Below are 23,250 nucleotides of genomic sequence, written 5' to 3'. Positions count from 1 at the left end.
AATATTCTAGGTGGTGATGAGTAAGACTGATAGATCATGATTATTCAAATTGACCTACATCTTTTACAAATCTTTTCCAAAGAAGCATTATTCTGGGAAAATCCCTGCTTGTGTTCACCTATGTTTAAATCTGTTCATAATGTTTCCATATATGTTAGTCTTTAACTCTGATATGGTTTATGTGACTGCCTGATGAAGTTTGGTGCCTACTAAAGAAAAGTAAAAGCTAAAAAATATATTGGTGTTTTCCAGCTAGGGGGCAGGTTCCTTGTGAGCAGAAACTAAGTTCATTTTGCTCACTCTACCATCTCCTGTCTTTAGAACAGTGAGTGCCCACACAGAATATGGTTCACAAATATTTGATGACCAAGAGCTTAGAAAGGGGTAAAGAGGTTACCAGGTTGGAAGGTGATAGTGGTGGTCTGGCACAAAACCTCAGAGACCAGGAATCCCTGGGTGGTGCAGCGGTTTAGTGCCTGCCTTTGGCCCAGGGCGCGATCCTGGAGACCCGGGATCGAATCCCACGTCAGGCTCCCGGTGCATGGAGCCTGCTTCTCCCTCTGCCTATGTCTCTGCCTCTCTCTCTCTCAATCTCTCTGTGTGACTATCATAAATAAATAAAAATTAAAAAAAAAAAAAAACCCTCAGAGACCAAGTAAGGTAAGGATGAACATCAAAACAGGGAGGGTGTGTTGATGGATGATTAATTATACTGATGGGGAGTATTAATCCTGTGAATAGATGCATTAAGAATAATAGCAGCTAGGTTTTTTTTTCACTATTGGAGAAAAAGGTTACATATATGGAAAAGGAAAAATGTAGTTGAATAATACACACACACAGGCACACACACACATACATACATGCCCAGATTTTATTTTTAAATATCATTTTCTACCAAAAGGAACCCAAGTTTCTTGGAGTAAAGCCTGATTCAAGGCTGGGACAGAAGCAGAGCTAGATGAGCCTAGACCACCTTGTGCCAGAAGTAAGAATGGTAACAGATGGTAACTACACTTATCACGGTGAGCACTGCATAAATAGAATTGTTGAATCACTCACTAGGTTGTACACCTGAAATTAATGTAACATTGTAGGGCAACTTTACTTCAATAAAGCAAAATAAACTTAAAAAAAAATAAAAACAATTTAAAAATGCTCTCAGAGAAGAGCAAACATGTTAAAAAAAAAAAAAAAAGAAAAGAAAAGAAAAGAAGAAACCAAAGTCAGCTTGAATAGATTCCCAGTGGTCAAATCTGGTACAATCTCATCATCAAAATGAACAACTATAATCATAAATTACACCCATTTAGTAAAATATGAATCCATGAGATTGCACTGATATGAACAAATGGGAAAATAAAAATCTTCTTGCAAGAAGTCAACTAATAAAAGTCGAGGGAAGGGGCACCTGGGTGGTTCAGTGGGTTAAGCATCTGCCTTCACCTCGGGTCATGATCCCAGGGTCCTGGGAACCAACCAGCATCAGGCTCCCTGCTCAGCCGGGAACCTGCTTCTCCTTCTCCCTCTGCAGCTCCCTCTGCTTGTTCTCTCTCTCTCTCATCAAATAAGTAAATAAAACATTTAAAAAATAATAAGAAGAAATAAAAGTAGAGGGACGCCTCGGTGGCTCAGCGGTTGGGTGTCTGCCTTTGGCTTGGGGTGTGATCCAGGGTCCGGGGATCAGGTCCTGTGTCGGGCTCCCTGTGGGGAGCCTGCTTCTCTCTGCCTGTGTCTCTACCCCACCCCCCTCTCATGAATAAATAAATAAATCTAAAAAAAATAAATAAAAGTAGAGAGAATAACAGAACTGGGCAATCACCATTTGGCAACTATCATAGCAATAATTTAGCCAAGGGATATCAATGAATACAGAAATAATCAGTAAAAGTTTGTTTAGGAATTGGATACTTATGAAGCTGCAAGTTACCTCCCAACAAGATGCACATGATGCGCAAAGGGAAAAGAATAACTTTCCATTGGGAAAAGTCCAGAAGTGATCAAAGTGAACATTAAGAGTAATGGGAGAAATCACGTGCCACTTGATGGGGGGTAGTGACAACCACAGCTGCCACAGACTAGACATGTCATCATATTGAGACATTCTTGCCCCAAATACACAACCTCAATCAAATTATGAGGAAATATCAGCAACCCAAATTGAAAGACATTCTTAAAAAATGACTCATCTGTAAAGTTCCGAATTATCAAATCAATGTCACGAAAGTCAAGGAAAAACTGCGGATATATTCCTAATTGGAGATTAAAGAGACAAGGCAACTCAATGCAAGATGTGATCCTGGATTTGGCTTCTTTTGCTATAAATGACATTATTAGAATAACTGAAGAATTCTGAATGGGGTGCATGGATTATATGGTAGCAATATGTCAATGTTAATGACCTGAATTTGATGGTTATACTGCGGTTAGATAGAACAATGCCCTCATTTGTAGGAACACACACTGAAATATTAGCTGGTGATACGGCATCACATCAGCAACTTACTCTCAAATGATTTAGAAGAAAAAAAGTTCTTTGAACAAGGCTTTTCTGTAAGTTTGAAATTATTTTTCAATAAAAAGTAAGTATATTGATACTGCCCTATATTCTACAGACAGTATAACCAGTATACTTATTAATAAAAACCAAGGCAAATTAAAACAATGTAGTATTGTTTCAATGTGAGGAACCGGAGGCTTCTTAATTGACCAGCTATTTCTCCTTTTGCCTTAAAAAAAATCAGCCTCTCATTTTGCAAACGTTTAAGGACCATGCCTTATGTGCCACCCACTGTTCCAAAGATGCACAAAATGAACCAGGTTCCTGTTTGCACGGAGCCTTGCCTTTTTATTGGGAAGTTGAATATTGAACACATTTCTATCAAGGAGAGTGGAGAAAGAGGTAGACAGGCAGAGAACGTGTGTACAATCTGTCACCTCCTACGGCGCTACCTTCTATAATTAGTGATGAGGGTTTTTTTTTCCTTAAGCAATAAAAGCAATTTTCAAAGTGGCATATTCATACATCTCCATATATTCATGATGTATAGATGACAGGAAGGTAGGTAGGTATGCACTTTGGGGGGAGGGAGGGGGAGGCCGGATGGAGAGAAAGGGAGAGAGAGGAAAGGAGGTGGAAGGGACAAAAAGAATACTGTTTTATCATCCCACTGCTGGACTTGACATCATAATCAAGAGAAGGGAAAGCATCGGAAGCAAACTGGCATCTCAGATGTAACCTCATATGGGAAGGGAAGGGCAGTGTGGGACAGCACTGGGGCAATGGCAGCTATTTCTATGACCATCAAGTCCTGAGGCCCTTCTTGTCTGACCTCACGATATGCCCTTGAGCGAGGCACATGACAGCAGTCAACTGCACCGTGTTTACCACGCAGCGTAGAGCACGTCAGATGGCACACTGCCTGGGCTGACCTCCAGTGCTCCAGCTGCTTGCTGGCTGTGCCTCCCAGCTGTGGTGGAACCGGGGCGTTCTGGTGGGATATCACGGGTGTTCCTTCTCTCCCAGCCTTCCTGGAGAGAACTCTAAGACATAGATTGCCACCTTTAGGTGCAAAGCAGGCAATGCAAACGCAAGGAAGGAGACCAGAAAAAGCCACAGAGAAATGATTCTGCTTCCCATTAATCTTCAAACATATGATTCATTCACCTTTCGTTGGATCTTTCAACTTCCTGTATTTACTAGAGACATGGGTACCCCAAAATTTAAAGTTTCCTCTTCAACGTACAGGGGCAAAGATAAATAGCATGTGGAGCACAGCCTCAGTGTTGGGAGTGAATTGAGGAAGTAGGGGCACTGGGGTCAGCAGGAGAGCACATAATCCATTGAAACACAAAGGGTCCTAATCAAGTACCAGCAATTTCTGCCAGCAGGAAAAAAGTGTCAGATTACCTGATCTTCCAATGTTTTCCTTTCCCTTTTTGTTTTTTGTTTTGTTTTGTTTTTTGTTTTTTGGTCTTTTTAAACATTAACACTTAATTCACATAGCATAAAATTCACCTGCTTAAAGTATACAAATCAATGCTCTTTAGTGTATTGAGGGATGCAACTCTCACTATAACCTAAATCCGGAACATTCTCAGCATCCCCCAAAAGAAACCCCAATCCCACTGGCAGTCCCGGTCATTCACCTTTCTCTCCCCCAGCTTCTAGCAACCACCAGTCTTATTTCCCCGTCTCTGTTGATTTGCTTATTCTGGACCTTTGATATAAATGGAGTCTTGAAATGTGTGTTTTGCTGTGGCTGACTTCTTTCCCTCAGCATAATGTTTTGGAAGTTCATCTATGTCGTAGCAGCTTACAATATTTTAAGAGCAGCCAGCAACACAGATTTTCATGTGACCTCTGCATTGTTCAAGGATGGTCACTAATTTGAAAACATAGTATAGTCGAAAGAAAAGATCTGAGACAGTTGATCTGGTTTTATACTTTGTTAAGAGTATAGAAATTACACACGAATTTTAAACAACCATTGAGGTCAGAGGCCATTTGCCTCTGGGTCCCCAGTGAAAGAAGAACCAAGGGCAGGGTGGTAGGAGGAATCTGTCCTGCATGAAGATAATAAGGATACACATTGTTCATAGAGAATTTTTAAGTGATAATAAATGACTAAAAGTTGGTCTGCTTATCATCATGCTAAAAATTTTAAACAATATTACAAATAAAAAAAAATCTTTCTCCCAAACATATTTTGCTTATCTTAGTTCTCATCGATTCCTCTGATAACCATTGGGTTTTACTAATACATAGAGAGTTTAGGGGCACCTGAGTGGTTCAATGGGTAAAGCGTCTAGCTTCAGCTCAGGTCATGATCCCAGGGTCCTGGGTTCGAGCCCTGCTTTGGGATCCCTGCTCAGTCTGCTTCTCCCTCTCCCTTTGCTGCTCCCCCTGCCTGTGCTTTCTCTCTGTCAAATAAAAAAAATAAAATCTTAAAAAAAAAAAAAGATAGCCTCAGATTAGCACACTGTCTTTACTTTTCCTTTAAAAAACACTGCTTTATACATGGCAGTTTATTTGGAGAATTTCCAGTTATAAATTGGCCTCAGACACAGGGGAACTCAGTCACATGCATCTATTTCAAGAATAAACTCTTAAAGGATCGGAACCCTTCGAGCTCGCCTCAGGGTAGGTTGTATCCTCTACCCCTGTGGACCTACCTAGTTTTGCATTTCAACAGAAAATGCAAAACAAACATGGATTGCCCAGGGATTATGATAAAGGAAAAAACAAAACATAGAATACTTCAAGTCTTGTCCTTTTTTGTGACTACTTGGAGTTTTCATGCATATAAATTTTTAAACTTGCTTAATAAACAGAAGCCAAAATGTTATTATTTGTGAATGCAAGACAAATAGATAGGCAGATAGGTCCCTTTAAAAAATGTAGTGATGGGGATCCCTGGGTGGCTCAGTGGTTCAGCGCCTGCCTTTGACCCAGGGTGTGATCCTGGAGTCCCGGGAGCGAGTCCTCCCAGCATGGAGCCTGCTTCTCCCTCTGCTTGTGTCTCTGCCTCTCTCTCTATGTCTACCATGAATAAATAAATAAATAAAATCTTTAAAAAAATGTAGTGATGAAATTAAAAACTACTATCACGTTACTGTTTTTCTTTTTCATAGTTATTTTATTTTTTATTATATGTATATTTATTTACTTTTTTACTGGCATGTTTACATATAGAAAACATGATAAAAGAAAATTTAACTTAATTATATTTCTTTTCTGCCACTATTTTGTTTCATTTCATAGTAGCTATTGAAAATGCCTTTGTCATAAAGACAAAAGGGAGTGATACATGTGATCCACCCCAAGTATCAAAGTTACTAGTTATGTCACTAGTTCCAGAGAGTGAGAGGGAGGGAGTACAAAAGGATTTCATGAAGTAAAAGACGGCATGCCAATGAAAAACAAATTCCTTCACTCATCTGAAAAATAACTTTAAGAACTAAGCGTGTATTCGACAGTTTTCCCATTATATACTGGTGCGTAACAAACTCCCCCAAAAGTCGGTAGTGTGCTGTGTTTGTTTTATTGTAGAAACTCCAGCCTGTGTGTGTGTGCTGAGAACTGCCCAGGGAAGGGATTAAGACAACAACAACAACAAAACAAAATAAAATAAGATAAAACAACAACCACAAAATCACCGATGTAAGAGGAAGCAGGAACACTTGCTAGACAGAAATCATGGAAGAGCAGGAATGAAACTGACTGCTCCAGTGGTAGGGTATGTTCTTAGCAGGCCACACAGCCACATTGCTCTTAGATCAGGCCGCCTGGAGTCCCTGACCTGGGCCTCATGGTGCAAGGCACAGATGTGCCTCAGGTCCATCCACAGATGCTTCCCCCCCAGGAAGCAGAGCCCCCACTTCCATAGTGCATTACATACAACCAAGATCCTGGATTTCTCTGCTCAAAGCACCAGCATCCACTTCAGGACCTACAAGATCCTCTTCCCAAGTCAGAGTCCCTGAGAATGGGCCACACTTCTGGGGACTGCTCTTTGCTTAGGAGAAGAGAATAAAACTTGAAAAGGAAGTGGTCATGACCTGAGCTGGGACAGCCAAGTATGCTTGTTCCCCAAGCCTTACAAATGCTAGCCACAGGCTTTGCCAGACTGTTTATCTGCAGCAACTGGATGAAAGGCAGAACACAGGATCGTGGAAACTGACAGTTGGTAGCTGACCGGTATTGCCAGGCAGAAGCTCTCCTATCACTATTTTATCAAGAAAATAAAAAGCAACAACCATCAGCCAAGTTGAGAGGGGGAAGGTGTGGTTTGCAGGTTGTAGAAGAAAGGAGGTCCAAGGAGAATGGGAAGTGAGTGGACCAAGAAAAGTCGTAGGAGAATCAGCCACACAGCCTGTCCACCTAAAGTTAGTAGTTCTATATTTTAGGTCAGACCAGTTAGTGGACTGTGTTTAGGGCCTGAATAGGTAAAATCTGTACTCAATCTATGGTGTGTTTTCTCTGAAGGGGATGATGAAGGCCAAGAGGGCTGAGGCCATATCTAAAGGAGGTTGTAACAATGGGCTTTGGGACATCAGCTGGGCAAAAAAGGGAGTAAAGATTAAAACTACTGAAGGACTGGGGATCCCTTGGTGGTTCAGTGGTTTGGCATCTGCCTTTGGCCCAGGGCGCGATCCTGGAGTCCCAGGATCGAGTCCTGCATCGGGCTCCCGGCATGGAGCCTGCTTCTCCCTCTGCCTGTGTCTCTACCTCTCTGTCTCTCTATCATTAAATCAATCAATCAATCAATCAATCAATCTTAAAAAAAATACTGAAGGACTATTAACAGTGGGGGTTCAATGGTTTAGAGGTCCTACTGGGGTGAAGTATTGTTGGAATCAGAAAACAGGGAAATGACATAAGACATGATAATTGGGCAGTGGAGTTCGTGACACTGAGAATGTAAATAGTGTCCTGCTTATTGGTAACAACAAAGTCTAGATGGGAATATGATCAAATTTGATCAGGAAATAGGAGGCTGAAGACCACTGGAGAGTCCAAAGCATCAACAATTCAGGGGAGTGAAGGTTTTATTTACACGAATATTGAAATTACCAAGAATCATGAAATAATAGCTAAGCTAATTGAGAAGAGCAAGGTGCACAACAGGACTATAGGAAGCCCTCATTTGAGTAAAAAAAAAAAAAAATGACAGATGTGCTATACATTTGTCTAGACACAATCTTTAAAGACCCATATACATTGTCTAGACACCTGTATGCTTGTGTGCACATGCAAAGACTAATTCTAGAAGGAGACCTGGGGAATGACACCCATCACCGACTCTCATAATGGAGTCTAGGGAACTAGACTGGTTCAAGACCAGGAGTAGTCTTATTTTTCAAAACATAACCTTTGGCACTGCCAGAATGGTTTACAATATATCTGCACTATTTCTTAGTTTAGAAAGGAAAGAAAATAGCTAGTGAATAAAAAATAAAAACTGGGGCACCTGGCTGGCTCAGTCAGAAGAGCATGAGACTCTTAATCTCTGGGGTCATGAGTTCGAGCCCCATGTTGGGTGTAGAGATTACTGAAAAGAAAGAAACTTCTAAAAAAAACTAGAATGTTGATCTTAGCCTTATTCAGCTGGAGTTGCTTTCCTTACACTCTCAAGAAGTACTCAGTCCTTAAAATGGAGCCAAGTTTTGAGAATAAAACTCTCAGAGTAATCAGGACAATTAAGATGTATTTAAACATCTCTGGGCTGAGGAAAAATGGATTTTTCTTGCTGCTGGCAATGTGAGTAACAAAAGTCCTATTCTCTAACTGACTTACTTGAGAAAGCCTGTGTCTTGATCAAAGACCAAATGATTGCAATTTAGCCACCCAATATCTTTTCGCTGATTTAATTAACATAATGTTCCCTTAACCAAATGAAACAACATTATTAAGCTGCATTGATGAAATGCAGCCCAAACCCTCACAGGAAGGCTGCCAAAGGATGTGGGCTTGGAAAATATTTTTCCATTTCATGCTCTCTCTCTCTCTCACACACTAGAACAGTTCAAATGGGTGCTCTAGGAGGTTCACCATTTTACTAATTAGGGGAACTCCTGCAGAAAGATGAAAAGGGTGTAGCCCAGGAGGGAAGTGGAGAATCATGCTGAAGTAGACAATGGATATCACCCTTTGACCCCACTCAAAGATTCCCTCACCTCTGGGGACTATCCACTGCAGAAGGTAAGCCTGACTTGGAGCAACCCCTTCAAGAATTACAGGGCAATTATATTCCTAGGGATTAGAGCAAGTGAAATGGTCAAGGCAATTTTCCCCAGCTCATCTCCAGCAAATCTCTCAGAACGGCAGAGAGTAATGCTCCCACCTGTTCTGACCCTTTCCTGTTTGGAAAAGGGAGTGCAGAGAAAAGTGTGAGCAGGAGGACGTATTCAGATGAGGACTGTGACCCAGTCATATCACACACTTTTTGTATGTGAGCTGGTCCAGAGTAGGGTCACATATTCACTTCTCCCTACCCCACTGCCACCATAGCCCAAGGGAGCACAGGGGACTCTCGTAAGCTGGAGAGCTCATGCCTCGTCTAAAGGGGCAGTCACTACATGTCAGCTGCCACGCATTGCAGAGTAGTCATGCACACACCTACAGGTGCCAGACTGCCTGTCCGGCTCTGCCATTTGGGTCCTGGGCAAGTTCCCCCAGACAAGGTAACTTGTTTTTTCCCTGGCAGCCAGTGTGACTTTTTAAAATAACCATCAAATAAAGTTTCCACCACACACCCCACTTCCAGGTCCTTATTGGTTTCCCATTGTCCTTAAAGTTAATTTCAGACTCATCAGCATGGTGTTTGAACCCAGCAGAGCCCAGTCCTGTGCTCCCTCCAGCCTCATCTTCAGGTACATCCCCCCCACCCCTCTGCACTCACTATCCTTCAGGCACGCCAGCCTTACACTCCATGCCAAATTCTTTCCTACCTTCAGATTTGGCACACACTGTTACCTTTGTCTGGAATTCTCTTCAAAAAAAAAAAAAGCAATCTCTAGCTGGAAAATTCTTACTTTATCCTTCAGTTTCAACCTAAAATTTCTCCCTTAAAGGACCTTTCCCCAAATCCTTAGCCGCACACAGGGTCCGACCATTATCCTCTTCCCCAGAGCACAGTGCCACAGTGAATACCACCAGTTGGGTATCAATTCATTTACTCACTCACTAAATCATCAGCTCCAATAAGCACATGCCACTTCTATTTTGCTCACTCTCAAGTCCATAGACAGGGCCTGACACAGAGTAGATGCTCAATAAATAGCTGATGTATATATGATTAACGAGTATTATGGGACACTTTGGATGTGCCAGGTATTGTGCTGACAAGGAAACAAAAATAAATCAGACATGCATCCTGTCATTCAGACCCTAAGCAGCTAGGAAGAAGGGATCCCACTGCTATGTGTTTTAGGCTATCTAGCTTTCAAAACTACTGAGAAGCCTGGCATTTCCATTCTAGGAGCCATTACACGAAACAGAGAAAATTAATCCAGGCTCATGACTGATTTCAATGCTGAACATAGGAGACTCCTTTTCTTTTTTCACATATGCCTCTAAGTGTGAGATGGCCAGCACCTGGCATGAGTGTGCCGCTCCCCTGCCCACTCCCAATGCCAGAGCGAATTAATTGATTACAGCACCCTCTGTGCTGAGAATTAACTTCTGACTCCTTTACAAGCAGTCCAGGCAGCCACACCAATGGATCAGAGTTGGCATGAAAGATGGACAGTTTTTTCCATCCCCCTTGCTAGCCCTTAAAACCCCTGGACATAACCGTGGTGAGAACTGACAATTGTATCAAGTGAAATGGCATCCTCCCCCTGCCTCTGAGGCTCAGGTTGGCACATCACCTTGGAGCAGACTGTCTGGGGCGGCACACTATAGCCAAGTCACTCAAATCTCCACTCTGCCCATCCTCAGTATGTTCAAACATGGCCTTCAAGAGGATTGCTTCCTCAAGTCTATTTGTTGACTCTCTTGAGTCTTTCCTGACCATTTGGGGAAAGACTGACACAATTTTTCTAAGTATTTTAAAAATAAATTCTATTTCTGTTGGACAAAGGAAGGCCAAGTCTTAAAAGCATCCCTTAATTCTCGATTCTAGAAGGGCAACCACAATTTCAGCTCGTTTATAATGCACATCAATTCATAAGTCTTCATTATTTTGAATTACTTATTCATGAACCTAATTATTCCCCAACACTAATGTGTGTAACTCAGCTTGGTCTGCATCCTTCATTAAAGGGTTTCAAGTCCATTAACTGAAAATCCATAGAAAAATTAAATCTAGACTCTAACTTCAAGTGTTTCTTTTGTGTTAGTACTTAAATTGTAAAACAAGCACATCTAATCATAACCCACTTTAGCGCGTGTGTGTGCGCACGCGCACGTGTGTGTGCATGCACGAACACTCTTTGTTTAGCAGTAAACTCGAAGCTGTAACTTGTGGAGATTTGCAGTTCTTCATAATGTATTCAAATAAATAAAGAGCTAAGTTAATATTTAATGGATTATTAAAAAGCTTTTTTCCAGAGAAATCAACATCTTTTCCCATTAAATATGAAATATACTATTAAGATAAATTAAAAGTGTTGCCTATAAATAAAAATTCCTCACAGGCTAGGTCATGGGCCCTATATCATGAGGCGACATTATGACGCGTCTACAAAATGTAAATCATATCATTACAATAATAATAATAATAATAACAATAGCATATTCATTACGCTTAGTGTGTGCTTATTAGCACTGTGTTAAGCATTTCATGTATATTAAACCATTTTATCTTTAGAACAATTATGTTATTATCTCCATGTTATGTATGAATAAACTGAGGCACAGAGAACCTAAGCAATTTGTCCAAAGCCTGCCAGCTAGCGGGATTCGCAGCTGGCAGGCCCCTGCCCAAAATCGCACAGTTAGATTCCGACTCCAGAGTTCGTGCTTTAATCCCCATGCTATACCACCCCTAGCATTTAGTGCACTGTTTTCATAAGTAGCAACTTGCAAGCATCATTACCCTCTGTAGTCCTTCATTATCCTTTGTATAAACAAAAACCCACAGAATTCTTGCACGCAAACACTGGTTGCGCAGTTCCTCATTTCATTTTTCACACTGGGACCCTAAATTCTAGGACTTTGAATATTTCCAGATACTAAAAATGTCCTATTGGATCCTCTAGGTACCTTTTCACCCACTGGGGATACCATCTGTGATGTCTCAGGACATTTGACACAAGACTTGAGTGAATTCCCCAGGGTCAAGGTCCCCCCCCTCATTTTGCCTGTTGTGGGTGGTGATAGGAATTCGACCATTTTCCTGGGTCAAATCAGCTAAATTGAAAAGAGAGTTCCATCCAAAGGAAATTAATGTAAGTTATGAACAAGCAAAATTACTTCAGAAAATCAAAGTTTCCAGCCAGGTAGTTGGCCATGTAGTCCAAAGGACAGAGAATCTCATCTTGCAACATCTCCTGTCCATTATTTTTTAGTGAATTGCCCAAGCTGGGGTAGGAATCCTTTTTTGAGGAGGTAAGAAGTGGACATTAAAGCAACTCAGGATAAGAAAATCTCAATTATTTTGCAGTTGTAACATGAGCTCTTGTGTTCATAAATTTCCAGACTCATTTCTTACCAAGAGTAAAACGAAATCCATTAAAAAATAAGGACATGGGGAAAATGTGGGATAAAATGAAAAATACAGAAATAATAAGTGCTTAAGAAGGTTAGAACAGACTGAAAATTAGAAATTAAAATAAATATGAGATAAAACCTGAAATATTTAAGCCAAGAGATGTAAAAGGGTAAAAGCAACAGAAGAAAGTAAATCCTAGAGATAGAAATCCTAAGTCTATGATTAGGATTTAGAGATTAAGGTGGAATAAATCAATGATTTAGAAGGATATTTTAAGAAGTTCCAAGCTAAGGAGAAAAAAATAAAACCATGAAAGTGAAGATATGCAAATTTGAGATAGTCTAAGAAAAATTACTTAACAGGTAAGGTAAACTGAGTCAAAAATGAACAAGTCAACTCCTAGGATATACTTAGAAGCACAGTTTTCTTACTCGAGAGAACATCAGAATCACCTAAAAACCCAGGTTGCTGGACCCTACCCAGAGTTTCTAATTTAGTAGATCTGGTATAGAGCTTGAGAATTTGCTAGAAAGGTACGTGATGCTCTTAGAGACCCAGTAACCTACAGAATCTTCAGAAACCTACTTGCAAAAGCTTATTTGGAACAGCTCTCCCATAAAGCAGAAAGGCATAAACAACTCTACTACCTAGTGAAATGATACTGGACAAAAACAAGAGCGGGCTGCCATCACCCAAGGGAATGTCATACACCAGTGAAAATTAATGAACTGCAGCTACATGCAATGACACAGTTGAATCTTAGAAACAGCACGCTGAGTGAAAAGGTGCAAGTCACAGCTGACTACCTACTGAACAAAACGATCTTTAAAGCTCAGAAATGAACAGCAGTTACTTAAGGATATACATGCGTGTTTGGTAGAAACTTTTTTAAATCTAAGAGTAATAAACTCACAACTCAGAGATAGGAGAAAAGGACTAGGAGGGAGACAGGTGGATTAATGCACATCCATTTTGCCACAGTGGTTAGTTTGGGCAGGGCATTCACGGGTTTTGTTTCATTATTATTCTTTTCAACTTCTAAATTTATATATGTACATAATATATATTTTCATGCAGTACATACATTGTTATTTATATATTATACTATTCCATGTTACTAGCTTATATATAATTCTATACTATATATTGACATATATCTATATCATATATATATTCTCTGCAATGTATCAGCTACCACATTTTAAAATATATTCACTGCGAGGTTAATTTTATGTCTCAGCTTGACTAGGGCACAGTACCCAGATAGTTGGTCAAACGTTCTGGATGTTTCTGGGAAGGTACTTTTTAGGTGAGATTGACATTTACATCTATAGACTTTGAGTAAAGCAGATTACCCTCCATAGTATCAATGGGCTTCATCCAATCAGTCTAAGATCTTAAGAAAAAGACTGACCTTCCACAGGGAAGAGGGAGTTCTGGCAACAGCCAGCCTTCTGACTCAAGACGTGTCAACTTGTCCCTGGGTCCGCAGCCCGCCTGCCAGTTCAGCCTCCACAATGGTGTGAGCCAATTCTTTTTTTTTTTTCCAATTCTTTAAAACAAACAAGATACATATAATCTCCTAGATGTATCCTATATATGTCCTATTGTTTCTGTTTCTCTGGAGAATGCTAATTCATTCATATTTCCCCAAAAATATTTTATTTGATTTTTCAGTCTGGAATTTGGAGAAGAATAATGCCAGGCTCAAAGCCGAATCACTAGGAAAGAGGTCACTGCTGAGAAACCAGAGGTATGAGAGGCCAAGAATGGCATACACGTCTAGACCTCGTGCAACTTCTGTGTCTGGATCACTCCCAGCCATCCAGGTATACAGGGTTAATTGGTCTGAACTCTTACCATTTTGAGTTACAGGAACAGCCCAAACTAGCTTAGGCAAGAAGAGTGAATGTATTGATTGCTATAACTAAAACTTTCAAAGAGAGGTCTGACCTCAGGCATACGTTGGTTCAGGGGCTCGAATGATTTGACTAGCTCTCAACTCTGCTCTCCTAACAACCTCAAACATATACAATCCCTTAATGCCATCAGTGGAACAGGTGCTTATCTATCTTCCTTGAGTATTGTGACAAACATTCTCAAATCGAGTTTCATTGTCCGGGGTGGGTCAGGGCTGGTGAATGGAATGCCATGATAAACTAAGGCTTCACTTCTAAGGCTAATTCCTGTGCCCACCTGCACCCATCAAATCACACAGATCAAAGGTGGGACATGGGTTGTTCCTCAGTGGAAAATCAATTGTGATGTTGTTATTGAAGGGGGAAATGACTGCTGGGCACATAAAACTCTAATACTACTAATAATAATGACACAATAGATACCCACTCCACAGGGAAATGATTTCTCCTGAGAGAACAAGCAACTATGGCTCATTTTGTGATAACTACAGCACAGCCAGCTGCATGAAAATTTCTTCCTCGGTCCCCCCAACAACATCCAGATACACAGAGGTTCAGCATTGGATGAGCTTTTAGACTTCAATAGCATCATCTCAGATAGAAATTAGGAAATTAAAGACCAAGGATGTTAGAAATTGGTTTAAGGTCAATCAAAGAAATAAGTGGCAAAATTGAGGCAGTGAGTGAAAAAGCCTAACATTTTCTTAATGTGCAAAGAGCATGAGGAAAAGGAAAAACAGACTGGAAAGAGGCGTGAAAATGATGGGGTGATCTGGGGAAGTATTTGTTGAATGCATTTGAGAACTGCTGTTTTAAAATGCTGAGTTTAAGTACTCTTCAGAAGCTTGAATTTGTGATTCTTCTAAAACTTATTCACTTAAATGCATTTTCAGTTCCCATTTAGTGAAGGCTTATTCACAACAGAACTGTGTATTTTGTCAGCTAAGGTCATAACAAATCCAGCTTAATAGCATATACATCTAAATTTCTATAGCAGATAATTCATGTTCATACAGTATTATCTTACATTAAAAAGAAAAATGCTATCAGACTCAATTGTCATCTTCATGCCAAAAGTCAAATTTTCATGTTTTCATATGCTAAATATCAACGTTGCTTATGTTTCAAAACTACTTTTATTTTCAGTGTTCAGAGGCAGGATACAACATCTAAAGATCTGATTATCGTCATGATTTTCCTGGAAAATCTTCTGGGTTTATTTTACTTGTCTCTTATTAGGAGATTAAGCATGAGAAGTATTACTTATCCATTCCAAGATGTGGAATATAGAGTGTCCACAAAGGAGCAGATTGGCAAAAGCTGTCGTCTCATTAATAACCAGAAAGGAGCATATAGAAATGTCCACTCAATTCTCCATGACTGGGGTAGTTGCAAAATATAGTAGACACTGGGTATCCCAAGAGAGAGATCTGTAGACTTTCTCAAGCCACTTTTATTCCTTTTTTCATTTGACTTCCTCCATAATTACGCCATAATTGCAAACTGTAATACTTAATGATTGTTAATGCATGTGAGAGACTAGGAAGCAGCTCTGTCACAGTGAGGTGACCACGCCAGGAAAGTGACTACACTCGGGCCCTGACGTAGTGATTGACAACTCCGCGTCTGCATCACAGCATAGGACATTTAGTTTTGACTCTCAGCATTTTTTTATTATGAGAGATATCAAACAGTAGATCATAAGAGAAAATAACATATCAAGCACTGATATATCCTTTACCCAGATGAATGTCTTAACAGTTTATAATATCTGCCTCCCTTTGATTTTATTTTTTATTTTTGGTTTTCTTTTTTAAGATTTTATTTATTTATTCAGGAGAAACACACAGAGACAGGCAGAGACATAAGCAGAGGTTCAAGCAGGCTCCCTGTGGGAAGCTGGATGCGGGACTCGATCCCAGGACCCCAGGATCACGCCCTGAGCCGAAGGCAGAAGCTCAACCACTGAGCCACCCAGATGTCCCTGATTTTATTTTTTAATAGTACATTAGAGTTATACCTCAAGGCCCTTTTTGCTATATATGGCAAATACATAAATGAAAAACAAACACAGTTTAGGGGTAAAGGTTCCTTTTCTTTTTTTTGGAATCTTTTTACTTATTTATTTGAGAGAGAGAGCATGCACAAGCAGGATAGGGGGAGCAGAGGGAAAAGCAGACTCCCCACTACCCTGGGGCTCAATCCCAGGATCCTGACCTGAGCTGAAGGCAGATGCTTAACCTTAAGGGGACTGAGCCACCCAGGTGCCCCTAAAATGTCCTCTTCTGGTACCAACATCCTGGACCTGAATTCCACTTTTTTTTTTTTTTTTTTTTTTATTGGTGTTCAATTTACTAACATACAGAATAACACCCAGTGCCCGTCACCCATTCACTCCCACCCCCCGCCCTCCTCCCCTTCTACCACCCCTAGTTCGTTTCCCAGAGTTAGCAGTCTTTATGTTCTGTCTCCCTTTCTGATATTCCACTTTTGATATTCACCGGCTGTATGGCCTTAGGCAAGTTAATGGACCCTTCTGTGCCTGAGTTTGCTCATCAATAAAAAACAAGGATGATGATGGGGCGCCTAGGTGGTTCAGCCGGTTAAGGATCTGCCTTCGGCTCAGATCAGAATCCCGGAGTCCTGGGATGGAGCCCTGCCTTGGGCCCACTGCTCAGCAAGGGGTCTGATTCTCCCTCTCCCTTTGCCCCTCCTCCTGCCTGTGCTCTCCCTCTCTCTCTCAAATAAACAAATAAAATCATTAAAAAATACCAACAAGGATAGTAATAATAATAATAACAGTACTTTACCACCTAGGATTGTTGTGAGGATTAAACAAGTTTATTCATGTAAACCACTCTGACTCTGCCTGGCACACAGTGAGCATGCTTCCTATTCCTCCCATGGAGGTCATGTTACTTACATTCTCCATTGGTATTAGGGCAAAACAAGTTTTTGCCAACATGCTTTACAAATGTTCACCTCGCTTCATGTATCTGATCTTTCAGTGCCTCACTTGCAGTCGTGGGTTAAAACGATGACTTATATAAACTATATCATTTAACAAAATACATCACACTATACAAAATAAAAATATTTCAAATCGCAAATGGTGGGAGACTTTTAATAAATCTATGGTAGCAAAACATCAAACTCTAGATTAATAGGGCTACAAAATACTCTTCCTCCATAACCCTGAGACTCTAGTAAAAGATATTATAAAGATATTTGTTTTATGTCAAGTTTTAAATTTGACACTTGGTAACAAATAGAGGAAGCAAATCAAAGTAAAAAAAAAAAAGTTTTACACCTTACTGATAAATTAGAAAAATATGCCTGTAATTATCAACCATTCCACCAACATAGTTTATTATATTCGGAGAGACAAATGCATTTAACATGCTGACAAGTTCAATTTCCCTACAGTTTTATTACTCAAATTACTTATAACCTAGGAAAATGTCAAGTGTCAACTCTTTTAAAGGGTTGGCATAGCTTTTAAGCAAATTTGTGAAGTCTAAGAAGGAAGACCTTGTGGCTGCTTCTGGCATTCTCTCATTGGTTTTCTAGGAAAACAAATTTTTTCAGGGTTGTCATTTCCATGAAGTTCACTCTTCCGCTCATTTTCTATCTTTCTGATCATGAATCTGTTTAACTGATATGGCTATTGAAGTTGAAATTCACTGGTAAATATTTCATTTAAAAAACTTAGTAGGAAAAAGACATACATGGTGTAACTGTGGATTTCATGTATATTTGGGGATTATCCAACCCTTCTTAAAGAAAAATCTCCAGATAGACTAGAATATACATTTAAAAATGCATGCAGGGGCACCTGGGTGGCACCATCAGTTAGGCGTCCCACTCTTGGTTTCAGCTCAACTTGTGATCTCAGCGTGTGAGACTGAATCTCATTGAATGTGGAGCCCACTTACAACACTCTCTCCTTCTCCTTCTTCCCTCCTCCCCTCTAATAAATAAATAAATCTTTAAAAAATACAAAATAAAATAAAAATATGCATGCAATCCATACAATGTGAGAGTAAGACCTGAAACTTAGCATTTGTTCCATAAATGACACTTCAGTGTGTAACTGTTGTATGCCTACGTTAAAATGTTTCTTACAGTAATGACCATAGTTATCTTAAGAAGAAGGAATCATTCTGATGTTAGTTACTGGCATAGTAAGGCACAAATATACTGCCCAAGGTCACAGACATCAAAAGGTTGATAAAGATATGATGTGAACCCCAGATACCTAAAGCCAATGTCTCCTCTCCTGACTAACCTGAGGTATGATTGTGTCGAGGAAGAACACTTACACAAATCACGTACGCCACCATGAATGACATTTGATAACATCACTATGCTGACAGGATGGTAGATATCCATTCCTAAGCAAACACTTCTTTCAAAAACAGTCACCAGTCAGGGCATCTGGGTGGCTCAGTCAGTAAAGCGTCTGTGTTTGACTCAGGTCATGATCTCAGGGTCCTGGGATGGAGCCCTGCGAAGGGGCTCCCTGCTTAGAGGGGAGTCTGCTTCTCCTTCTGCCTCTGCTGCTCCCTCTGTTTATGTTTTCTCACTATCTCTCAAATAAGTAAATAAAATTTAAGATAGTCACCATTCAGCAAAGGCCCAATACAGAAAGGCCCAATTACTCAGAAAAGGTCCAATATTGTTGTTTATCATTTCCAGCGAGAACCAATTATCTCTACTAGTTTCTAGTCCTGTCTATGAACTGTACACATATTTCTGATAAATTCAAAAAGTCAAACCATTTCGCTATCATTTATCTAGTTAATGAATTCTCTTCAAACAATAGAAACCATTAAAACTCCCAACCCCCTTTGCTCAGTGATCTAAGTTTATAATTAGCTTTTACAGTTTCCAAAACAAAATGACAAACCAAAATAGGTGCCCAGAGAAGTGATGGAAATAGTTACACAGTCTAACACAGATGAGAGACAGAGACAGGGAGACAGAGATGGAGAAAGAAACAAACAGACAGGAGATTGAGTGGGGAAGGTCACTGTAAAGGAACCAATGTTCAGGCACATCAAATGCAGAGGGATTGAAAAGACTAAAAAAATGCCTTTCTTATCACCATATCTTATGTCACTGGAGAAAAAAAATTTGATGAGATTAAATAATGAGAGGTTAGAAAATAATATTATTTTTCTCTAATTCTTTGTGTAAATTGGAATGAATTTTTACTGAATGATAATTCACTAAACCATCGAAGGTGATGACACATTCCAAGTCACCACCTGTTCCATTACTCTACTATAAATTAATATCTAAGTACATATGGAATATGACACAGTAAAATGCTCATTATTCCACATCTGGTGCATCTTGATAAGGTGTGGATATATATGCCTGTAGCAGTAAGTAAGCTCCAAATTGTTGAAACTGATTATTTATGGGTCCCCAATTTCCTAGAAAACTGCAAATCCCCATCTCTTTATGTCACATAGAAGTATGCAAAATATCGTAACATTTTTCCCTAGAATTAATAACCACAGAGATTTCCAAAATATCAAAAAACCAATCTATTTTGGTTATGTTTCTAGTGGAAAATATACTATAAGGGCTCCTAAAGTGAATGGATACATACAACAAGAGCCAAAAAGGCTATTATGTAGTTGGCATTGCATTCATCACGTTAACCAAAATATGTCTCCTCACTACACTGGAAGAGAAATTAAATGAAACGTTTAACAATGCAAGTGCTCCTCAAAGGTTAGCACTGAGCAATCCTTTCATTACGGGAAGGCCCGGAAAAAAAATCTTCAAAATACTCATGTATGTATTATCTCTAGGGAGGTCAAAATATTCATGAACTTCGCCATCCACTAAAATATGTGTGTTGCAACAGAGGTAAGAGACAGTGTACATGTGAGAGAGGAAAAAGGAGAGATTCAGAACACAAACTAAATGCTGGTCCATTTTCCTTGTACAATCAATCTGCAAATTTACTAATTTATGTATCTAACTTTAAAAATCCGCATGTAAATTATATTTAAATATACGTATCTATTTGGCAATATTACATCGTGGGCAACTTTGTACACTCTGTATGCAGACCCCCTGTGACTGTAGCCCTGTTCTATCATTTGAAATCATTTTGTGAATGTGGGAAAGTACTGAGCCTCCATAATTTCCACTGAGACAATATCTCTACAATATTACTCAAGTTCATACAGCCCACAAAAGTATCTGCCACATAATAAATGCTCAATAATTGTCATTTTCTCTTGATAGAAATATCAAGTTATTTAGTGATGCAAAATAAATAAATAGTTTACTAATTAAAATGAGTTAATTATAAGAATGATTTTTGAGAACTCTAACAATCTATTCAAATAATTTCCATTTAAGGTTACATATTTGCTATACGACTGTACTTGTCACCCTTGCTGTAGTAATGTTGCATAACAATTAAACCCAAACATTGGTGGTTACACATTTATATCTCTTGCTCCTAGGTGAGATGAGTGTGCTGTGGTTGCTTCACTCCAGCCCTGAGTTGGAAGTGGAGGAAGTGGGGGAAGTGGAGGAAGCCCTCCACATGTCTTCTCAACTCTAGATCTCAAGCTGAAAAGTCAGTGTCACCCAGGTCTTGATATTCTCATCACAGAAGCCAGGAACTCAGGAGAAATGGAAACCTGTGCAGGCTCTTAAAGCCTCTGTTTGAAATTTCACAATGTAACGTATATGCCTATTCCATTGGACAACACAAGCCACCTTTGCAAGCCCAAAGTCAACAGCAGAGCACTGAAAGGTCAAACAACCTTAAAAAATGATGAGATCTACTGCAACAATCTGTGATTTATTTCACTATTCTAAAAAATGTGACACACACCTATACACCAGACATTCTCTACTCCACAGTTGAACAAGCAGCTTCCAGAGTCTACATTACAGTGAAGAACATACATATTCAGAGGCTCCTTTTGTTCCAATGTTGGCTCTTCCACCCACAAGATGTGAGAACTTGGACAAAGTATTTAATCTATCAAAGCCTCCAGAGCTATCCCCCACAATTTTTATAAAATGGAGACAAAGGTCATCATAATTTTGTGGGATTGTTAGGAAGATTAATGTGTAGTAACTTCATGTAAGGCAGTAGCATTTCTGTCTGGCACGTAGAACTCATTTCACTTATAGCTTTGGTTTCCCAAGGATAAAAATCAGGATCAATAAGGGGGAAAGGTACATGTGGCAGAGCCTGGAGGATACCAGGTGTGGGCTTCTAAGAGTCTTTTCCCAGTGGGTTTGCATGATACACCTTCAATCCTCCAGCAATGAACTGCAGCAATGCATATGAAGTGTTTTCTGTCAGGGAATGTCGTCTGAGCCTACAAGTTCACGTTTTTACTGGAGTTTGTCATGCAGTAACATGTGCCTCCATCCCTCCGTACCTCCATGACTTAGCACAGCTATTAAAATTCCAAACCCGGGCAGCCCTGGTGGCCCAGCGGTTTAGCACTGCCTTCAGCCCAGGATGTGATCCTGGAGACCCGGGATCAAGTCCCACATGGGGCTCCCTGTATGGAGCCTGCTTCTCCCTCTGCCTGTGTCTCTGCTTCTCTCTCTCTGTGTGTGTGTGTGTGTGTGTCTCTCATGAATAAATACATAAAATCTTAAAAAAATAAATAAAATTCCAAACTCTCCAGAAGCAAAGTGCATGTTCACCATAAGCCACACTGTTTGCACAAACTATCCAGACAAGCTGGTACAAAGGGGTGTAAGGCTTCAAGTATATACAACATTCTTAGTAGTGTAAGAAACATTCTAGGAGCTCAGTTTCCAATTGCTTTCCCCTAGTAACGATAGTCCAATTCATCCTTCATCATAAAATGTCTGATTTGCAGTTGAGAACACAGTCTACTTAGAGACTTAATTCCACACAACTAAGTCCTGACCAATATGACATAGGTGGAAATGTTGTATATTACTTTTCAAAAATGTCTTCAAAGATAGGTGAATTTGAGAGTGTGGACTTCTGATAGCAGGTGTGCAAATATGATGACTAGAACTCGATCAGCCATGAAGGACTGTATGTTGGAAAACCAGTGCTGTGGCCAGCAGAAGCAATGGCATAGAAATAGCCTCAGCGTCTGACCCAGTGTTAATAGTTAATTTTGTGTGTCAACCTGACTGGGCTAATGGCTGCCCAGGTATGATCAAACATTATTGCCCTGTGTGCCTTTGAGAGTGTCTATGGAAGACATAAGCATTTGAATCAGTAGACTGGGTAAAGAAGACTGCCTTCACCAATGTGGCTGGACATCCTCCAACCCACTGAGGGCTTAAATAGAACAAAAGGGTGGAGGAAGTGCAAATGCACCTTCTCTATTTGAGCTGAGACAACCATCTTTTCCTGTCCTCAGATTAGTAATCCTGGTTCTTGGGCTTTCCTGGGTTTTACACCATCAGCCCCCTGATTCTCAGGCCTGTGGACTTGCACCGAAATTACATCACTGGCTTTCCTGATTCTCCAGCTTGCAAATGGCACCTCACGGACTTCTTACAGACTCTTTAATCACTTGAGCCAATTCCAATTATATCTATATATATTCCATAGGAAATTCCACATATATCTGTCTGTATTTCCTATTGGCTTTCTGTTTCTCTGTGGAAGCCTGGTTAATACAGTTCCACTGTATTAGAACGCCATATATTGTACTGCCTTGTCTTACTATCTCTAAGTCCAGGTGTCTTTTAAAGGAGAGAAACACATATCTATCCTGTTTAACCCACTGTGGTTTTTTACTTCTCACTGCTGGTAGAGCAGGGAGTCCCCTCTGCTTTGAGCATGTGAACAAAATCCTAACTATACAGAACTCAACTAATATTTGTAAATTGATGAGTCCCCTGCTTATTTCCCCTAGGAGCTCTGGGAACCCCAACTTAACACAGTGTACCCTGTACCATGGCTGGGGCACAAGCCGGAAACCCTCCACACACAATCGTGATTTCCAGCAGAGAAAACAAGGAGGGAATGTTGTGGAATTGCAGTACAAGCTAATCATTCATTCTCAAAATAGAATTGCAGACAAGCATATTCTTTCCATAACGTTGCTCTATGGTGCCTTTTGATGAGTATCATTATTTCCTCCCATTGCCCATATTTTTCTCAAATGTTGAAATCACAAATTCCTCTA

The 23,250-nt window shown here is 40.0% G+C and overlaps 1 long non-coding RNA gene across 2 annotated transcripts; it reads left to right on the top strand.

The window, feature by feature from the left end:
* The first annotated feature begins 8,672 nt into the window (after positions 1 to 8,672).
* On the top strand, positions 8,673 to 21,704 carry LOC144298865 (uncharacterized). 2 transcript variants are annotated; one of them, XR_013365737.1, is made up of 3 exons: positions 8,673 to 8,704; positions 13,836 to 13,987; positions 20,569 to 21,704. It is a non-coding gene; the product is annotated as an uncharacterized LOC144298865 (long non-coding RNA). The 2 variants fall into 2 exon arrangements; XR_013365738.1 differs by lacking the exon at positions 8,673 to 8,704 and adding an exon at positions 9,297 to 9,375.
* Positions 21,705 to 23,250: the final 1,546 nt, after the last annotated feature.

Source organism: Canis aureus, chromosome 26, assembly GCF_053574225.1.
Source record: "Canis aureus isolate CA01 chromosome 26, VMU_Caureus_v.1.0, whole genome shotgun sequence".
Lineage (NCBI taxonomy): Eukaryota > Metazoa > Chordata > Mammalia > Carnivora > Canidae > Canis > Canis aureus.
Note: the sequence above shows the minus strand (reverse complement) of the source record. Positions and strands in the feature narration are given on the sequence as shown.